At 50.3% G+C, this 20,885-nt stretch overlaps 1 long non-coding RNA gene across 1 annotated transcript in view; it reads right to left on the bottom strand.

Annotated features, from left to right (window-relative positions):
* Positions 1 to 6,144: 6,144 nt before the first annotated feature.
* LOC142010848 (uncharacterized) overlaps positions 6,145 to 20,885 on the bottom strand; it is a 68,542-nt gene continuing 53,801 nt past the window's right edge. Inside the window, exons 2-3 of the long non-coding RNA XR_012644899.1 lie at positions 7,987 to 8,168; positions 6,145 to 6,342 (exon numbers count right to left, since the gene is read on the bottom strand). This is a non-coding gene — a long non-coding RNA (uncharacterized LOC142010848). The remainder of the gene's footprint in view (positions 6,343 to 7,986; positions 8,169 to 20,885) is intronic.

The raw sequence follows: 20,885 nt of genomic DNA on the forward strand, positions 1-20,885 counted from the left end.
TTCAGTGAAGAGGAAGATATGAAACAAAGCAAATTTCTGTACAAAGACAAACACATCTTTAACTATTGATGCAGTAGTGACTGATATGTGCAGACAGTTACTGGGATTAAAGCCCTCCAAGTTCAAAAGCTTGCTTCCTTTTTCACTTTTAATTGTTCTTGTGACAATTTATGGCTAAACTGACTTAGACCCTGTGCTTCCCCAGGAAGACAGAGGGGGTGTGAGAACCTCTTTACACAGGCTAGCTGGAGCTTGGGTCCATGTGCCCCAACTTAATTGGGGGATCCTAAACACATCAGCCACACCATCAGGGACTTATTCACCTGCATATCTACTAAGGTAATATATGTCATCATGTTCCAGCAATGCCTTTCTGCCATATACGTCGGCCAAACTGGACAGACTCTACATAAAAGAATAAAAGGACACGAAGCAGATGTCAGGAATGGTAACGTACAGAACCTGTAAGAGAACGCTTCAATCTGCCTGGACACTCAGTAGCAGATTTAAAAGTAGCTGTCCTGCAATTAAAAAAAAAACTTTGAAAAACAGACTGAAAGAGAAACCGCAGAGCAGCAATTTATTTGCAAATCTGACACCGTCAGCCAAGAACTGAACAGAGACTGGGAGTGGCTGGCCAACTACAAAAGCAGTTTCTCCTCTTTTGATGTTCATACCTCCACAGCAGCTGCTGGGAGTGGGCCACATCCTCCCTGACTGGCTTGACCTTGTTGACTCTGGCCTTCCTCTTGATTGATACTCCCTTCTCTTCTTATGCCTGTATCTTTATACTTACTGCTGGAATTTCCACCCCATGAAAATAACAAAGTAGGTCTTTGCCCACGAAAGCTTATGTGCCATTAAATCTGTTAGTCTCTAAGGTGCCACAGGACTTCTTGTTGTTTTTGCGGATACAGACTAACACAGCTCCCCCTCTGATACTTGTCAACTGTGCAATTCCTAATTCTTAGTAATGAGAGGCTTGGTGTAAGGCTAAAGGCCTAGAACAACAGTCAATGCCTTGTTAACATACAGCAAAGCTAAAGGCCTCAAGCCTGAACAACAGTAGGTAAAAGCAAAAAACTGTGCTAGGTAGATTCTGCCCACAGGAATGCAGCAAGAAACAGAGCTGATAAGTCACAGGACCTAAAAGCTCCAAGAGCCAGGCACTCAGTGATACACATAAACACATCCTGCTTAGTACCAAGCACTCCCCATACCATCCCCATAAATAACAGCTTAGCACCAGGTACATTCCCACCCAAGGTCAGGAAGAGGTCGTAATGACAGCATGATGGATAGTGTTGTTTTGATGATACTACCATTATCCCCCAAATTAATGGTTAGATCTAGTTACATTAAGGGGTGTCAATGTGTTCCAATGAGGGGGTTGTACCTGGATGCGTAACTTGTTTATATCTATGTATAAAAGTGTGTGTAACAGGGGCTGTGTCGAGCTACATAAGGGATGATGGAGCCCCCTTGCCATCAACTGAGTCACGTCCATTGCCACGGTGTATGCACGTACCAATGCAAACTATTGAGTCATACTGGAGACTCAGGAGGGTGTTGGAGACCATACGTCAACGACAATAAACCTGGCTCTAGTGCCTTCGTACCTCACTTGCTTTGTGGTTCTTGAGGGATCTCCGAGGTCTGCAGTGTTGGCTAACCACGGAGTCTACACTGTTGCCCAAAGAGAGCACATGCACTCAGCCAAAGCAATTAACAATTAAGGGAGCAGATTGGATGTCTGAGCACAGTTCCGGTAGAGGCACCCGACCACACTTATTACCATAAGGCTCCAACTTTGGGGGTTCTTTGGGGCTGGAGCATGCATGGGAAAAAACACTGGTGCACAGAATGCATCAGCAATCCTGCCAATCATTTCCTTCTCCTCATACCCCAGTGCCTCCCACCCACCAAGATCTACTTTTCAGCAGTGGGCAGGTGTGGGGAAGGGGGCAGAGCAAAGGTGAGGCAAACTCAGGTAAGGGAGGCAGAAAGAGGCTGGCGGGAGCTACAGCAGAAGCAGGAAGATGTGGGATGGAGTCTTGGGGGAGTGAGTGGAGTGAGGGCAAAGCCTGGGGTGGAGCAGGAGCTGAGTACCTTGGAGAAATGAGACAGTCAGTGCCTGTGCCCAGAGGCAACACATCGGAGTGTAGGGAGTGCCACACGCACCTCCTTCCCGCCCCCCCTCAGCACCCTCCCCATCAGTGCTGCTTCACTCCCAGGGAGCGTGGGCCAGTCTTGTCCCTCCACCAGAATGGTGCAGCCCAAAAGTAGTGTCAGCTTTCTAGCTAGCACTGCTCTCGGGCTGTGCCACTCTTACTGAGGGGAGGTAGTTTTCCTGTATTCTGTGGGAGTGGTGTAGCACAGGCTGCTCCACCCCACTCAGAGCCCTTGCTAGGTCCCTGAGCACCAAGTACTCCCCAAATTCCACTCTGGCAGAGCAACGTTGGGTTTGGGTGAATGAGCTAGCCAGATGAAAGCTCACTCAAGCATGCCTGTGAATGCTGCAATCTCCCCTCAAGTGCCACCCAGCCACACCCTGAGTCACAGTACCTCTGCTGAGGCACAAAGTTGCGAACTCTTAATGTCTACCCACAAGCAAAGCCAACACTGGCTCCTTGGGCATAGATAAGGTTGCCCTCTCACAGCTGGCATGAGAGAAAACTAGAAGCCCTACTGTAACCACTACTGAGAAAGTCTGTTAATTCAGTTAAACTATTTGCCTCATCCAGAGGCAGTATGGCAGTATGGCAAAGAGGGGCAGAATCTGACCCTGTTAACTAAATCAACAGCAAAACAAAACTCAAAATTCTGCTCAAACTCATCCATGGAGAGGGAGGGGAGCCTTCCACCCATCCTGAGAAACACTCAATGGAGGCACAAATCAAGCAGAACCCCAAGTTCCTGCTGCTAACTGAGACCCTCACAAGTGTTCTCTTCCTCCTTGTGTATTTCTCAGACCTTGTCTACACTGTGCCAACAGTGCAAAGCACAAAGCTACAATGGTGTAGCTGTACTGGTAACGGTATCATTCTCCATCACCACCCCTTGCCCCACCCGTGACATTTTAATGATGCTGAAGAAGCACTTAGTTGGCACAGCTGCATCTACATTTGAGTTTTTCCAGCTTTGCTCCATGGGGGCGGGGCGGGTAAAGTAGGCAAGGGAAGGCATTGCCTTCCCACAACTGCCCATGTTCTGGCTGCCCATTGTGGCTGGGGCTGCAGTGCAGCTGTCCAGGGCTATAGCCACCAGGTGCTTTGGCTACCTGGGAAGGTGGGGCCATGCCACCCAGTAAGATGGGGAAACTGAAGAACGTGGGGATGCTCAGGACTGGGGACAGTAACCTGTAGTAGGGGCCAGCTGCTGCTGTGGGAGCCAGGCTAAGCTCTAAGGGTGGAGGAGGTTGCAGAAGGGGTGGAGCCTCAGGTGGAAGGGGCAGAGCTGGAGCTTGCCCTCATCAGCTGGACTTTCACCCACCACTCATGCATTGCTCTATTGGCTAGGCAGCATGTTATTTTTTTTTAATACTCTATTCAGCACAGCAGGCTGGAAAAACTTTATAGTGTAGACCTGGCTTCAAGGTTCAGCCCTATCGCAATGGTCTCCTCCCAGTACTCTGGGCAAGACGAATACTGACGCTTTCACATTGGATTTGCTTGATGTATCCTCTTATGTTCTGTGCCTTTTGGCAAAGTTGACAAGCCCTAAATAAAAATGTTTACCAAGGTATTTTAAAGACAGCATAATTTCACACATGGACACAGATTCCTATCAGGAGCTGCTGGTAGAAATAACAACATTTCCTTAGGCACACAGGCCAAGAAAGCTTTTGTATTTTGCATGAAGACTATAATGGAAAATAAGGAATAGTGGGTCATTTGATTCAATTTCACAGCTTGGATTTTCATGTTTGATTTTCTTATTCCTTTGTACACAAAGGGCACCATGCAGTTGGAGAAATCTTTCTGATGGAGTGAGGCATAAGAGAATTCACCATGGTAAGAGCATCAGTGAACGTCAAGTAGGCTCCCTGGACCTTGGTTAGTATCAGTTTTGGTTTTGAACACTTGCTGAGGCAGCCAGTTGAAGTTTCATGAAGACTAGGATTGAGTAGTGGGCTGGGACCGAGAGCAGCAAAGATTTGTCACACTGGATCAGAACGTCAGTCAATCTAGTCTCCTGTCCTGCTTCTAGCATGGTCTCTTCCAGGTCTACGTTTCTGTGATTATCAATTTGCTCTCCAAAGCATGAGAGTCAATTGCCTTTGTTTTATCTTAAGCCTCAAGCAGGATCCTGGGTAGGTGAAACTTGCTACACCCACACAAAGCCTAATAATGCTCTGGCTTTATGCAGATGAGGTTCAGAAGGGGAGCTGAGGTGAAATTCAGGCGCAGCCAGAGGCCAGGATGTAGGACTGTGATGCAGCTCTATTTATCTCTCACCTACCTACATGGGCACAGTCACTAATCTATCTGCTGGGAAAACAGCAGCCCTCCCTTCATGTACAAGGACCATTGGATCCATGTACATTTGACCCATGCACCATAACTCTTACCCCATTGCCCTGCTCCTGCACGAAGATGTAACTTTAGGGTGGAGCTCTCCAAGTAGTGGAAGGAACCATCCTCACCCACATTTGCTCCACTAGGAGCCTTGAAGCAGGCCAGGACAGGCCAAGATGTGGACAGCCCTAGTCATAGGGATGATCAGGGATCATCTTGCAGATCAACTGTCTGTTTTTAAAAGAACACAGTGAGGCTACAAAGCAATTTGGATAAGTGCAGAGTAATACTGTAGCCTATTGCCATGCCAGGCAGAATGTGATCATGCCCAGCTGGAATATGACCAAGATGTTCATTGGGCTATATACTTACATCTCCCACTATTCTCATTAAAGGTGACAAGTGGCCAGGATCTCTACCATGTGCATCTACAGAAAGATGGTACTGCCAGAAGCTCAGAGCATATACTGTCCTCCTGCTGGGGCACTGGTTCTGTCAGTGCTGATGGAGGAAGAGTGGCACTTATTGAAAAAAGTCACTTTCTGCAGCAGCTGCTGCTTCCTTGAAGGTTTCCCATCCAAGTATCAAAGGAAGCTGGGGGTATATGTGGCTTTATGTCAGCTTTCTACATCCCACTCCTCCAATCCTTGGAGCTCCTGCATCTGAACCACCTTGTGGCGTAATTTAGAGAAGTCGGAGAACTGCTCTAACTAGTGTATAGTGAATACCAAGAGTCTGTTTTGTCAATCAGGAAAATAAAAGCACATGATGTTCTGCCCCACCATACACCTGCCACATCCTCCAGAAAAAATGCTCTATGAGGAAACTCATCTACTGCCTCATGATTGCTCTACTTAATAGGGGTGGATGATCTAGCCCTTAGCATTTTATTTGCTCCCCCGTTGCTAAACAGCTGAATGTCATAAACCTCAAACTTCGTTTTTAAATAATCATTACTAAGCCTCAGCTCTGCATGGGGCAGGGGGTGGGACTGGGCTTATTTGAAAATCCCTACAGTCTGTCCTTGCACAAACAGGAAAGTCAAGTAAGGCAAAAAGAAAGGTTCACTTGGTAGTATTAGTTTGCTGATATCATGCTGCCTGCATAGAAAGTACTTAGGGTTATGTTTAATAGCCTAATTGCTAATCCACACTGTCGAGGCTGATCCCCACTCTGAAACTTCGAGTGCAGAACAGGGAGGGCTGGGTGCAAAAGTCCTTAAAATACCTTGCCTCAATAGGCTTCTGCTTAAAAGTGTCTCAAGGTCACAGATCCCCTGATCCTGGGAAGTAGCTGCTACCACCCAAGTGGAACCCCCCCACCCCTTTTGAAAACCCAGGAAGACACACTTGGGATACTCTGTGTGGGATAAACACAAGCTTTTTAACCCTCCTTTAGGAGAGAGCTTGGAAACAAAGAGGAGAAATTAAGCTGCAGTCTGATAGCTGATCTTACAATCTTAGGCCTGGATATGCACAGACCCTTCTCTAGGACACAGGAATCAAATCATTGCCTTGAAAATAAGTAATTTATTAATCAAACAAAATAATAACATATACTTGGCTGCGAGGTGTTACAGAGAAAAACCAACCAACCAACCAAACCAAGGTTAGAACACAGAGAATTACTTCCCTGGTGCAAGCGATTGCAGAATGTGGTGGGCCATGGTGAATTGAGCTCTGGGCTTGCTTTGGCTCAGGAAATAGAAGGCCTCAGCCTCCGAGCTACACCAATGCTTCAAAGTCATTAAGACAGGTGACGAAATTGTTCCGCAAGAGACTTCTTCTGAGGCTCCCCCACACCAGCAGAGTTTGTAGGTTTTCTCCTGCCGACAGAGAGGTAGCTACACTTAGGGGCACGTCTTCTCACATCAATCATTGCACAATAGCAGACGTCACAAGGTCTGTGATAAGGAGACCTCTATCTCCAAAGACAGGAGTTAAGCCAACAGCAGGAACAACCTCTCCTACAGAGTCCACACGTAGCATCCTAGGAGTCAGGCCAAGCAAACCTTTATCGTACTAGCACTGGGTGTACAGTCTCGGCTTGCACCAGGCTGCATTGCACTTGGGGCCTGACTCACACCCTCAAGGAATTCCCCTGGCCTTTGGATCAGCCCCACAGACTGCAGAGACTGACTGGGGCTGTTTTAGTCCTGAAGTTACTGTACATATTCAATAGCCTCAGAGGGGAAGTAGCTGTGTTAGTCTGTAGCTTCACAAATAACAAGCAGTCCCGTAGCGCCTTGAAGACTAACACATTTATCAGGTCAGGAAGTTTGAAGTTCACTGCCTATAAACGACCAAGCTACATCTACACTAGCATAAATCTTTGAAATGGCCATGCAAATGGCCATTTCAAAGATTACTAATGAGGCACTGAAATGCATAGTCAGCGCCTCATTACCATGCCACCTGCCACGGCGTTTCAAAATTGCCGCTTTTTGCTGTCGAGTGGCTCATCCAGACTGGGGTCCTTTTCGAAAGGACCCAGGGAACTTCAAAATCCCTTTATTCCTATCTGCTGATAAGGGGACTTCAAAGTTCCCGGGGTCCTTTCGAAAAGGATCCCAGTGTGGACGAGTCGCACGGCAGCTAAACGTGGCATTTTCAAAGAGCCGTGGCCAGCGGCATGCTAATGAGGTGCTGAATATGTATTTCAGCACCTCATTAATAATCTTTGAAATGGCCATTTGCATGGCCATTTTGAAGATTTGTGCTAGTGTAGACACGGCCCCAGTGTTCAAATACAGAAAAATGTCCAGCTGATCACAGTTTCTCTGCTTTATGGATGTGCATTTGCACCATCTGGAATCAATAACAAATTTTGTTTGTGAAGCTGAGGCCAGGGGAGAAAGCAGCAGGTGCTTGGCCAGGGGCAGAAAGGTTTAAGCAGAGCAACGATAAAATTCAGGGAATTCTAGCTCCATATTTGTGCCTCTGATGTTAAACAGTTCTGTGTTGGCCTTTGCATTAACCACCCTAAATCAGGGTTATTAATGTTTGTGTCTAGCTGATGCCTGACATACGGGATGTTTTAGGTAACTCATCTGGGTAATTTTCAGTATAGGAGATGGGGAAATAAATGTTGGATTTTGCCTGCTGGTTAAACAAAGGCATACCCAACCCCACTTCTCCAGGCTGCGCTTAGGTAAATTTTCAATGCAGTGTATAGCAAGAAGCCTACCCTTTGTGCCCATGTAATTTGGAACAAGAGTTTACAGGTGCTGGGGCAGAAGAACAGTTCTGGGACTTCTTAGTTTTGTTTATGTGGAACTTTCAGTACGTCAGTGGAGCAGTTCTAGGGTAAATCAGCGACCTGGGGTGGACAATTTACTGGTGCAAGTCACAACCACATCTCCACAAGGTGGAGCGTAGCAAAGGGAAGCATATACGCCAGGGAACCTGTATATTGGGAATCTCTTGGCTCTTAGCCTGGCAGTTTCATTAGCAGAAGGCGAGCGTTGTACCGACTCCATGGTGGACCTGTCAGAGTGTAGTCCTTTCCCAGTGCTTCTTCACCTCCTACTCTGGCCTGAAAGCTGCCGAACGCACCGCTCTCTCTCTCCTCCCTTTGAAGCACTCTTCAGCTCTTCCATGGGGAATACTCAAGAACACTTGCAGTCCTCAAGGTCTTTCTCTGCATCAGCTGCTGTGAACAAGACAAGGTCACGCAATAGCCAACAGCTCTGGTGACAAAGCTGTTAGCAGCTGCAGCACAGAAAGGGTACAGGTGACCTAAGAACGCTGGGCTTCTGTGATCAATAGTCAGATCTTTCTGTCTTTTCCTTCCCGCTTCACCTCCCATTCACCTCGAAGTGGTAACAATCCCCTTGGTTTATTTGTGGGTTAATAAATAAAGCAAAAGTGTTTCCTTTGGCCTAGGCATTGTGCAGTATCTGCAAAACCCACCAATCAAGAGGTGTGATTGCAAGGCACGTAGGCATAGCCAAGGTAGCTTTGATCAAACTAGCTCCCTATAAACAGCAATATACTACAGCAATATGGGCTGCTGCCTAGGCTAGCTTCCCGAGTCCCAGACTGCCTGGGCTTGTGGGTATGTACTTTGCTGGGTAGACTGCTTGTTTTAGCACACTCCAGGTTGAACGTCTCTTGTCTGGGATGCTCTGGTCTGGCAATATCCATGGTCCAGCAAGGTCAGGGACCTGTGGGAGCTCCAGGGTTGGAGCACGCACAGGGAAAACAATGGTGCAGCAGGACCATGGATGTTGCTGGACCAGAGAGCCAGGCTGGCGGCTGGGAGCAGAGCTCCAGGGCCAGGGGCTGGTGGCTGGAAGCAGAGCCTGGAACCAAGGCTGGGGACTAAAGGCCAGCAGTCAGGGCTCAGGCCTGGCAGGTGGGAACAGAGCCAGATGTCAGGGAGTAGTGCCAGGGGTTGGGAGCTGGTGGCCAGGAGTGGACCCTGGCAGCTGGAAACAGAACATGGTGGCCAGGGCTGGGAGCAGAAACAAGCAGCTAGGAGAAGAACCCAGAGGCAGGAGGCTGGCAGCAGAGGGACTTACTCTGACATCCCAGGTCCAGCAAACTTCCAGGTTCAGGACCAGCTGGATCCCCATGGTGGTGAACCAGAAAGGTCCATTTGTAGCTTTGCAAAATTTCCCATCAATTTTTTAATAAAAAATGAGGTTTACAGTTAATCAAATGTGGTCCTGGAAATTTCCAGACAAAATTGTTTTGTTTGTTTGTTTGACTAAAAGTCAAAATTTTCAGCTGGAAATTTTCACAATGTTTTTCCTGTTGTGAATATTACCACGAGAAAAAGCTTCAAACTATTAACCAACCATTTCTAGTTGTGTGCTATTTGCTGGAAGCCTGACTCTAAACCTAACTGTAAGCCGTTGCCTTGATTTCCCTTCGGGGGCTACAGAGCCAGGAAACTATAAGGCTGCAATGTGTCTGAATGAGACCTGCACTCTTAAGCCTTGCCAACACAACTAATATCTTTTGGTATGGCTGAAATAGAATGAAACAGTTGAGGACTTGTCTACACAATAAGCTTGCCTAGAATAATTATTCTTGATTAACTCCATGCGTAGATCCTATCATTCCCACATACGAGTGCCTTATTCCCGCTTAGCTTAACCCACTTAAGAACAAGAGCCACCACTTCTGGTATTAATCAGAAAGAGTTAATATACTTTAAATTCACACACTATCCTTTTCTGAATGTTCATATGTAGCTAAGCCATAGATGGAAGAGTAAGCAAGGACCACACTGATAAACCATGGCTATACCTTAAGCATCGGGGATCTCTGTAGGTGACGAGGGATTGCAGAAGAAGGAATCTTATCTCCAGGCCACAAGGTTACTGCAAAGCTGCTCTTCAATGACTATTGAGGAACTGAGGCATATCCTCTCCCTTGCAGGGAGGGATGGTAGGGAAATCAGCACTGTTACAGATCTGGCACTCCTACTCCACATATGACAGTAATTAGCCAATGGACATCAAGATCTCAAATGGAACCCACAAAAGCCGTGTCTACACGTGCCGCCTACTTCGAAGTAGCGGCGCCAACTTCGAAATAGCGCCCGTCACGGCTACACGTGTTGGGCACTATTTTGAAGTTAACATCGACGTTAGGCAGCGAGACGTCGCAGTCGCTAACCCCATGAGGGGATGGGAATAGCGCCCTACTTCAACGTTCAACGTCGAAGTAGGAAACGTGTAGTCATTCTGCATCCCGCAACTTCAAAATAGCGGGGTCCTCCATGGCGGCCATCAGCTGAGGGGTTGAGAAATGCTCTGCCCAGCCCCTGAGCTCAATGGTGGCCGCGTGGAGTGGCCCCTTAAAGCTCCCCGCCCCCTACCTTCCAGTGCAGGAAGCTGAGAGAACATGCAGGCGGCAGCCCAGACACGCAGCCAGCCTGCACATCCCTCAGCAGCCCCACATACACCCCACCACTGCAATGGCCGCCCGCCAGCCCCCCAAGTGCCCCCAGGGGACCTCCCCCCAAGGGGAGCCAGGGCTCCCAGCCCAGCAGCCAGGCGGGGAAGCGGCAGCGGGGCCCCTCCTGGACAGAGACCGAGCTTCGGGACCTGCTGGGGCTCTGGAGTGAGGAGGAGGTGCTCCAGGTAATGGGGAGCAAGAGGCGGAATGCGGATGCATTTGCTCGGCTGGCCGAGGGCCTGGCCGCCCGATGTCACCCTGCCCGCACTCCGGATCATGTCCAGAGTAAAGTGAAGGAGCTGCAGCAGGGTTACGCCCGGGCCCGGGATGCGGCCGGCCGATCTGGGGCCACCCCCATCACTTGCCCCTTTTACAGGGAGCTCAGGGACATCCTGGGCCCCCGGCACACCTCCTCCCCTCTGGCCACTCTTGATACCTCGGCCGAGGAGCCCCAGCAGGCCCCGGAGGCGAAGTCTGCCCCAGAGGCAAGCCCCGCCCCCCGGGCCCCCCGCCCCCCCAGGAGCCCACCCCTGGGGCACCGGAGGAGGAGGAGGAGGAGGGGGAGTCCTCCTCGAGTGACGCCGGCCTCCAGATCATACTACCATACAGGAGCTCCAGCCAGGCGTCCGCCCCCCAGGTGTCCCCCGACCGTGGGAGTGGACCGTCAGGTATGTACCCCCCCGGTGCACACCCCTGGGGTTGAGGGGCGGGGGTAATAGATATGACCAGGGCCCTCCATATGCCCAGATGACCGTGGCCCCAAGGATAGCAGTGGCATGTCCCTCAGAAGAGTGCATCAGCCCCTGCCCCCCCAGCATGACAGTGCCATGCCCCATCTCTGGGGGTGGGGGGAGCGGAACCTCTAGGGTCCCCCAGGGGGAGGGGGTGGGACACCCAGCAGCAGCAGCAGCAGCAGCATGTGATGGAGTGGGGGGAGTGCAAATGCGAGACTCAGGCTACATATGAGAAACGAGCAGAATAGCTCCCAGTGGCTAAGGATGATCCTGGGGCTACAACTGGCAGGCTACACCTCTGCCCTGAACAAAGAGGAGGGAGGAGCCGAGCTGGGTTTGAATCGGGGGCAGCAGTTAGAGGCGAGGGGAAGGCAGAGCTAGAAGGCAGCCAGCCTGAGGAGGGGGAAAGCTACACCCCAGAGGGGCACCCCTCGGGGTCTTCTCCCCAGGATGGGTTGGAAGGACTGTCTCTGACTGCTGTACTGTCGCTTCTGTGAGAAATTGGACATCTGTTGCCTAATAAACCTCCTGTCGTACCTGCTGAGTGAGAGTCACTCCTGCCAGCGGACGGGATGCAGTGCAGGGGGACCCCTGAACCCCATCACAGCAGCATCTCCCGGGGACGGGGATGGGGAACCTGCAGCAGAGGGGTGGAGGGACAAGGGCCACAGCTTGGGGCCCACACTAACGGCTGTCTCCACTCTTCTTCCCCTCCCCGTGTCCCGCAGCTGCACCATCGGAAGGAAAGGAGAGCGCCGGCGAGGCGTCAGTGGTCCCAGCCAGCCCCCCGGGGCCATCACTCCAGGCCAGCCCCTCGGCGGAGGACTGACCAGCCCCACGGCGGGGAAGACGGTGGACCCAGCACCACCACCTGACGGCAACAGACCCCCAGCTGCTGGCCCTCCACCATCGGCAGCTGGAGGTCGCCGGGCAGCGGCTGCGGGTGGAGGAGTGCCGCCTCCAGCTGCAGGAGCAGGCGCTGGCCTGGCACCAGGAGGCGTGGGGGGCCTTCATGCGGACCTTCAACCATTTTGCCGACTACCTGGCCCCCCATGCTGCACCGGCCGCCGCTGCACCCACCCTGCCTGCTCCACCTGCTGCTCCACCCGCTCCTCCACCCGCTGCGCCATCCGCTGTCGCACCGCCACCCTCCACCGAGGGCCCTTCCGCCGAGGGGGACCTGGGGCCAGCTGACACTCACCAGCTGTATCTCCCGGTCTGCCCGGCCCCCAGCCAGCCCCAGCCAGGGCTGAGGCCGAGGCGGGGATCCCGGCCGCCCACCCCCAGCGCTGGACATTAGGGGGTGTGGGGCCCAGGACGTGGCCCCCCCTCCCCCTTTGTATATATTCCCTCCAGTTTTAGGTTATTTTGTAAATAGTTTGTATATTTGACCCCTGTTACTATGCTGATCCTTGCCCCCCCATGTACATAGTTCTCCCCTTCCTTGTCTTCCCCTTTCATCTTATCCCTATTTACATTACATATATATATAAGTTAGATTTTGCCTGTAAATAGTTAGTCTTGTTGATAATAATAATAATAAGAGTTCTACAGATATTTGATTTGACGAACAACTGTCCGCTTTTATTTACAAGAAAAGTCGGGGGGTGTGCTCTTGGGTGCTCTGTGGGGTGGGCGTAGGGGCAGGGAGTGTTGTGGAGGATGGGGGAGCAGTGGGGGGCCTGCCAGCATTCACCCCGTGGCCTCATCAAACTGGGCCCGCAGGGCTTCCCGGACCCGGGTCCCTTCAGGGTCCACCTGGCGACTGGGGGCAGCGGGTGGCTGCACATCGGCCCTGCCGGCCTCCACAGCCCAGCCCTGAAAGAAGGCCTCCCCCTTGCTCTCGACGAGGTTGTGGAGGGCGCTGCACATGCCCACAATCTGGGGGATGTTGGTGGGGCCCTCATCAAGGCGGGTGAGGAGACACCTCCAGTGCCCTTTGAGGCGCCCATATGTGCGCTCCGCCACCCGGCACGCGTGGTTCAGGTGCTGGTTGAAGCGCTCCTGGCTGGCAGACAGATGGCCCATGTACGGGTGCATGAGCCAGGGCCGGAGGGGGTATGCCGCATCTGCGATGACGCAGAGGGGCATGGTGGTGTTCCCCACAGGGATCTCCCACTGGGGGATGTAGGTCCCTGCCTCCAGCCGGCGGCACAGGCCCAAGTTCTGGAATACCCGGGCGTCGTGGGTGCTGCCAGGCCAGCCCACATATATGTCCAGGGAACGGCCCCGGCTGTCCACCAAGGCCTGGACGACCACTGAGTGGTAGCCCTTCCTGTTTAAGTAGCGTCCTCCACTGTGTTCCGGGGCGCGGATGGGGATGTGAGTCCCATGCAGAGCACCGAAGCAATTGGGGAAGCCCAGAGTGGCAAAGCCCATGATGGCGGCATCTGGGTCCCCAAGCCTCATGAGCCTGTGGAGGAGCAGGGAGTTGATGGCGCAGACGACCTGCAGGGGAAGCACATGGGAGAGCACCAATGAGCGGTGTGCAGGGTGTGTGTAGCCCTCCCCTGCCAGGGCTTCCCTGCCCTCCCCTGCCCGGGCCCCCCTCCCGCCCCCCAGGGCTGCCTCCCCCGCCTCCCCTGCCAGGGCTGCCTCCCCCTCCCCCCGTGGGTCATCTTACCTCCATGAGGACAGCCCCGACGGTGGCCTTGCTGACGCCAAACTGCTGGCCCAAGGATCAGTAGCTGTCTGGAGTGGCCAGCTTCCAGACAGCGATGACAACCCGTTTCTCGATGCTGAGGGTACGCCGCATGGCGGTGTCCTGGTGCCTCAGTGTGGGGGTGAGCCACTGGCATAGCTCCAGAAATGTCTGCCAGCTCATGAGAAAGTTCTGGAGCCAGCGGTCGTCGTCCCACTCTCCGAGCACCAGCCGCTCCCACCAGTCGGTTCTCGTGGGGTAGCTCCACAGCTGGCGGCGTGTGCGCCGGGGCGGGGGGGGCGGGGTGCTGCAGGGTTGGGGGTTGCGTCCTCCTCCCCTGCGGGCAGCTCGTCCTCTGTGACAAGGAAATGCTCAGCTGCCTCCTGAATGGCATGGAGCAGGGCGAGCACTGCCCCTGCAGGGGCGGCTGGGTGGACCTCTGGCTGCTGCTGCTGCTGGGAGTCCATGACTGCATCGCTCGAGGTGTGCGTGCCTATGGCTCTGCAGACCGCGTGCTGTGCAAGCTGTGTGTGTCTGGGAGGGGCCCTTTAAGGGAGCGGCTAACTGTTGCCCCGGAAGCGCTAGTCCGCCCTGTGACCCTGTCTGCAGCTGTTCCTGGCACCCTTATTTTGATGTGTGCTACTTTGGTGTGTAGACGTTCCCTCGCAGCGCCTATTTTGATGTGGTGCTGCCCAACGTCGACGTTGAACATTGACTTTGCCAGCCCTGGAGGACGTGTAGACGTTATTCATCGAAACAGCCTATTATTCATCGAAATAGCCTATTTCAATGTCGCTACATCAAAATAGGCTATTTCGATGTAGCATTCACGTGTAGACGTAGCCAAGGAAAGTGCAAAAGAGGAAGACCTCAGATAACTTGGAGATCTACTGAGACCGAAGGATAACTGTGTGGGCACTCCTGGGCTCAGCTAGAAGTTTTGTAAAGGGAGCAGACTTGTAGATGACCTATGCTCCACTCGGAGTACAAGGGTTTAAGTCAAGTCACAGTTTACCAATGGTTGTAGTATGTTCTCCACCACTGACCATTTTAAAGTCAAGATTGGATTATTTTTCCCTTACAGATCTGCTCTAGAACAGTGATTCTAAACCTTCTGGGGCTCAGGACCCATTTATCCATGTTTATGGCCTGGCACAACTCAGTAAATAGTCTGCGGGTGGAGGCCCTGAGTTGGTTTTTTTGAGCCAAGCCTAGCACTCACCCCACAATGGCAGCTTCTGCATCTCCTGGGTTGTGGAGCTGGTTGGCTTGCAGTACCACTCAGGTTTGCCACACCCTCCAATAGGACCAACTTCATGTGAGTGGAGTTGTGACCTGGCTCATGGGTTTGCAGTGCCACCCACTCAAGTTTAGCCTGCCTGGATTCCAGTCATCAGGACGGCTGGGCTAAATCTGAACAAGGAAGGGAGCCAAGGCAGCCCTCTGGGACAGGAGTCTCAGGAGCTGCCACACAACCCTTTGAAACATTCTGACTACCCATTCCTAGGAACTGTTTTGGGGGCATTCCATGACCTGTGTTACCCAGAGGGTCAGTCTTGATGGTCACAGTGGTCCCTTCTGGCCTTGGACTATAGCCATCTATATTCACACTGGATAGTCTCCATCACTCCGCATTACTTGCCCACCTCTATGCAGTGTGCCCAGTTCAATTTTAATGTGCCTGGGCCCCTGTGTATTACCAGAAGTGGGGTCAAGAGCCATTCCCCTGAGAACTCCAGTCTGCAGCATGAAAAATCTGGGTACCAGTTGGTAATGTGCAGAGATTTGCAGAAACACTGGAGTTCAAGACAAGGATTTCCAAGATGGAAGCATTTGAGATTGAAAGCCTATGGCTTTGTGTTGCATGTCTTGGGGCATGACAGCATTAGACTGCTCAATCTAGCTAGCTGCCACCATGGAAGCAGTGTAGCAAAACACTTCATTAGAGTGGAATTAAAGGTTCATAACCTTATTAGTTCCAGCACTTGCATGCCTTTGTGTTACAGCTTGAGGCACTGAATTCAGTGAAGGAGAAAGAAAAGCAATGGTAGATAAGCTCCTGCTCTGAGCAGAAGACTGAAGTTGGCAGGACAATCAGTTTGCTCTTTTCCCCTTTTTGTGTAAGCTCTATTTTTAACTCATGTTTTCCTCCACAGAGTTGCTTGTGAACTTCCTCAGATTTGGTGCTCGCTCTTTTTGTTTTCTGTCACAAAGCCAGGTGGGAATATGGCAGTCCTAAAAGAGCAAGTAAATGGTTAAGATTCCTGCATTGTGAGTGTCCTGGCTAACTGTGTCTGGTTACCAAGGAAAGTCCCCTCCCTTGCCTGTAGTTTATGTTGGTCTACCTTACATTAATTGGGAACCAAACAAACACATATTGGATTATGTCCCCCCTACCAGCCAAAAAATCTGCTTTTAAAATTTCTTTGGGAGTGAGAGGAAGTCCTTTGAAGTTATGTCTATATTCCTTTCAGTTAGCAGTGGGCCTTTGCACCCAATCCAACAACTAAACCCCAAATTTAAGCACCCCTGAACTTTGGGAAAGTTTGGAGTTAGCTTCAGATCAAACAAACCAACCAACCCACTTTGTTGTTTGAGACCGTCTATAGCTTCAATTTAATAAAATATGGGCAGAGGAGGAGTGTCTGCATCTGGTCCCTGGAAGAATCATGAAGGGGTTCAACCTACTAATGGACACAGAGGAATACACTAGTCTGTAAAGAGAGTTAGAGCTGTCAGCCCTGCATGGCACAAATGAGTTGTGGTTTGCTGGGCTGCTAGGAGGTGAAGGAAGCCATACAAAGCAGAGGACTGCACCTTGTGGGGAACAGAAGGATTCCTCAGAAAAGAGGTAAGGGACTCTCTGGGCTTGTCTTAACCCAGAGGACTCCTGAACTATTCCGTGACTGGAAGGAGGAGAACAACTAAGAAACACTCTGATTCACACTGAGGGAAATAAAACTAACTCCTAGCAAGGGCTGTGGCTCATGTTGGATTTTGGCAGGAAGGAATTCCCCCTTTGACTGTGCTGGCCTGTTGACCAGTGCAGGAGTATTTGTTCTGCAACTTTTGGGACTTGGACTAAAGAGGCATCGATCCCACTCACAGGTTTAGGGGCTATCCCATTAGCTGGGATGGAGGCCTTAGGACTGCAAATACGGAGTGACATTGGAGACAGCTTCCTTGTGTAGTCTTAAGCACGTCATTTATCCAGTGTTTCAAAACCCCCAGCCCCTTAAAGTAAGGCTAAAACCTTGCTCCATCCCAAGGATTCTATAGGAGTAGACTTGACTGGTAACTGTGGTGATGAGAGCCATAAATGTCTATGCAAACTCTTGGAGTAGACTGGGCCATGCTAGTTATCTAAAGTAGGATCAGACCCGTGCCTTCTATCCATTCTAAAGGAAACCTTAGGAAAGTTGTGAGAGTTTTTTCCCCATGCATAATATTTTGAGGATATAGCACTTAGCATAGCTAGAGCAATCAAAACCCGAGAAATCAGCACAGGCCTATGACTTCTGGAAGTATGGCATTGCAAAGCACAGTTAGTGGCAGTGCTAACACAGAAGAAAACTGCCATTTCTTTTATTGTATTGTTTTACTCGAGGATGAAACGAATGTCCACTTCCAAATACACCTATCCATAAGGTACAGGAAGAATTGTGATCAGGGGACACTTCAGTTGAAGTGACAAAGTCTTGTGCTGCCCATAATAACACATCCATGGAATTATATAATATTCCACATGGCAGTGACCTAGAAGAAAACATGAAGTCACTGATCAAGTTTGCAGGTGACACCAAAATTGGACGAGGGTGAAATAATGAAGGAGGCAGGCTGCTGGTTCAGAGGGAGCTGGATCACTTAGAGAACTGAATGCACCTAACAACTGAATACATGCAACAATATTCATTTTAATAGGCCAAATATAAACATCCAGTAAACCCTCGCTATAGCAGACCCCATTTTACCGGACATTGTCCGCTAGCCTCCCCCACCCCAAAGAAAATAGAGTACAGTAATGTAAATGGCGACTCACCAGAGATGCCACTGGTCCCCACGCGGCTAAGACTCTCACAGCCATGGGGTTCCGGGCTGCAGCTGGAACAGCCATGGCAGTGGATGGATCTGCCACAGCCATGGAGTCCCTGGGCACGACTGAGACTGCCGCAGCCACAGGGTCCCTGGCCGCAGCTTGGAGAGCTGCTGCCACCATGTTCCTGCCCACCCCGCTGAGATCTGTGGCAGTGATCCTAGCCATGGGGGCGGGGAAGGAACACAGCGGGAGTGGCAGGTCAGAGCCAAAGGAGCCACTGCATTCTGCCCTGAGCACAGGTGGCTTGGAGCTTAAGGAACCTCTATGCTCAGGGCTGGGAGCCAGAGGAGCAAACTTTTGGAGTAAACCTTCTGATATAATGCAGTTTTGGTTTTAACGGACACCCCTGCCCCCTCATTAGTCCATTATCTTGAGGGTTTACTCTATTTATGTAGGAACAAGGAATGTGGCCTGTAGTTACAGGACAGAAGACTCTATCTTGGGAAGCGCTGGCTCTGAAAAAAATGTGGGAGTCTTGGTGGATAATCAGCTGAACACGAGCTACCCACCTGACATTGTGTTCAAAAGAGCAAATGCCATCCTGGAGCGCAAAGACAGGGGAATCTCGAGCAGGAGTCTAGAGGTCATTTTCGCTCAGTATTTGGCACATTCGTGACTGCTCCTGAAATGCTGTGTTCAGTGCCAGTACCAGTGCCCACAATTCAAGGAGGTTGATAAATTGAGGAGGGTTCAGAAAAAGCCATGAGAACAATTTAAGGATTAAAAAAATGCCTTATAATGATAGTCTTAACTAGCTCAATCTATTCAGCTCAACAAAGAAATGGTTAAGAGGCCACTTGATTGCAGGCTATAAGTACCAACATGGGGAACAAATATTTCATAATGAGCTCTTTAACATAGCAGAGACAGGTATAAGTTTAGATTGGATATAAGGAAAAACTTGCCAACTGTCAGCATGGTTAAGCAGTGGGATAAATTGCCTGAGAAGGTTGTAGAATCTCCATTGTTGGAGCTTGTCAAGAGCAGGTTAGGCAAACACCTGTCAGGGATGATGAAGATAATCCTGCCATGCCCTCGGGATGCCTTTAAGTTCAACAATTCTATAACATCCTCTGATGGCTGGAAGTTGAAGCTAGACAAATTCAGACAGGAAAGAAGGTGCTGATTTTGATCAGCAAGGGTAGTTACTTATTTACCAAGCGTTGTTCCTGATGGAATCTCCATTATTGATAATTTTGAAATACAGATTGGATCATTTTCCAAAAGATCTGCTCTAAGTACTATTTAGGCAAGAAGAAAAGGATGAGGGGTTGCACTGTATGTAAGAGAGCACTATGATTGCTTAGAACTCCAGTACATAGAGGGAGAAGAGCCTGTTGAGAATCTGTGGGTCAAGCTTAGTGGTGTAGGCAGCACTGGAGATGTGGCAGTTGGTGTCTGCTACAGGCTGCCAAATCAGGGTGATGAGGTAAATGAAGCTTTTTTTTGGACAACTGAGAGAAGTTTCCATATCACAGCCTCTAGTTATCATGGGGGACTTTAATTACCCTGACATCTGTTGGGAGATCAATACGGTGGTACACAAGCAGTCCAGGAAGTTTCTGGAGAATGTTGGGGATCACTTCTTGGTACAAGTGCTGAAGGACCTGACCAGAGGTCGTGTGTGGCTCAACCTGATGCTTACAAACAAGGAGGAACTAATAGGGAAGGTAGAGGTGGGGGACAACCTGGGAAGCAGTGATCATGAGATGGTAGACTTCAAGGTTCTGACCAAAGGAAGGAAAGAGAGCAGCAAATCACACACCTTGGACTTCAGAAAAACAGACTTTGACTCTTTCAGGAACCTGATGGGCAGAATCCCCTGGGATGCTACCATGAAGGGAAAAGGAGTCCAGGAAAACCGGCAGTATTTTAAGGAAGCCCTATTGAAGGCACAGAAAGAAACCATCCCGATGTGCAGCAAGAGAAGTAAATATGATAGGAGACCAGACTTGCTTACTGGGGAAATCCTTGGAAAACTTAGGCACAGAAAGGGAGCTTACAAAAAGTGGAAACTTGGACAGATGTCTAGGGAGGGATATAAATGTATAGCTTGAGAATGTAGGGCAGTTATCAGGAAGGTGAAAGCGCAACTGGGATTGTGACTTGCGAGTAACGTGAAGGATAACAAGAAAAGTTGCTACAGGCATGTCAGCAAGAAGAAGGTGATCAGAGAGGGCGTGAGGCCCCTACTGGATGAGGGAAGTAACCCAGTGACAGATGATGTAGGGAAAGCTGAAGTACTTAATGCTTTCTTTGCCTCTGTCTTCATGGACAAGGACAGCTCCCAGAATAATGCAATAAGTGGTGCACTGTGGAATGAAGGTGGACAGCATTTGGTGGGAAAAGAACAAGTTAGGAGCTATCTAAAAAGCTAAACGTACATAAATCCGTGGGCCTGGACCTAATTCATCTGAGGGTTCTGAGAGAGTTGGCATATGTCATTGATGAGCCCTTGGCCATTATCTTTGAAAAGTCGTGGAGATCAGGAGAGATCCCGGATGACTGGAAAAGGCAAATGTAGTGCCCATCTTTAAAAAAGGGAAGAAGAATGATCCAGGGAACTATAGGCCGGTCAGTCTTACATCAGTCCCTGGAAAAATCATGGAGGGGCTCCTCAAGGAAGTTGTTTTGAGGCACTTAGAGGAGGGGAAAGTGATCAGGAATAATCAGCATGGATTCATGAAGGGCAAGTTATGCCTGACCAATCTGATTAGTTTCTACGATGAGATAACTGGCTCTGTGGATAGGGGAAAATCAATGGATGTGATTTATCTGGACTTTAGCAAAGCTTTTGCTATGGTCTCCCACAATATTCTTGTCAGCAAGTTAAAGGAATGTGGATTGGATAAATGGACAGTAAGATGGATATAAAGCTGGCTAGAAGGTCGGGCCCAGCGGGTAGTGATCAACGGCTTGATGTTAGGATGGCAATCAGTTTCTAGTGGAGTGCCCCAAGGCTCAGTTCTGGGTCCTGTTCTGTTCAAC

The sequence above is a fragment of the Carettochelys insculpta genome, chromosome 3 (genome assembly GCF_033958435.1).
Source record: "Carettochelys insculpta isolate YL-2023 chromosome 3, ASM3395843v1, whole genome shotgun sequence".
In the NCBI taxonomy this organism is placed as follows: Eukaryota; Metazoa; Chordata; order Testudines; family Carettochelyidae; genus Carettochelys; species Carettochelys insculpta.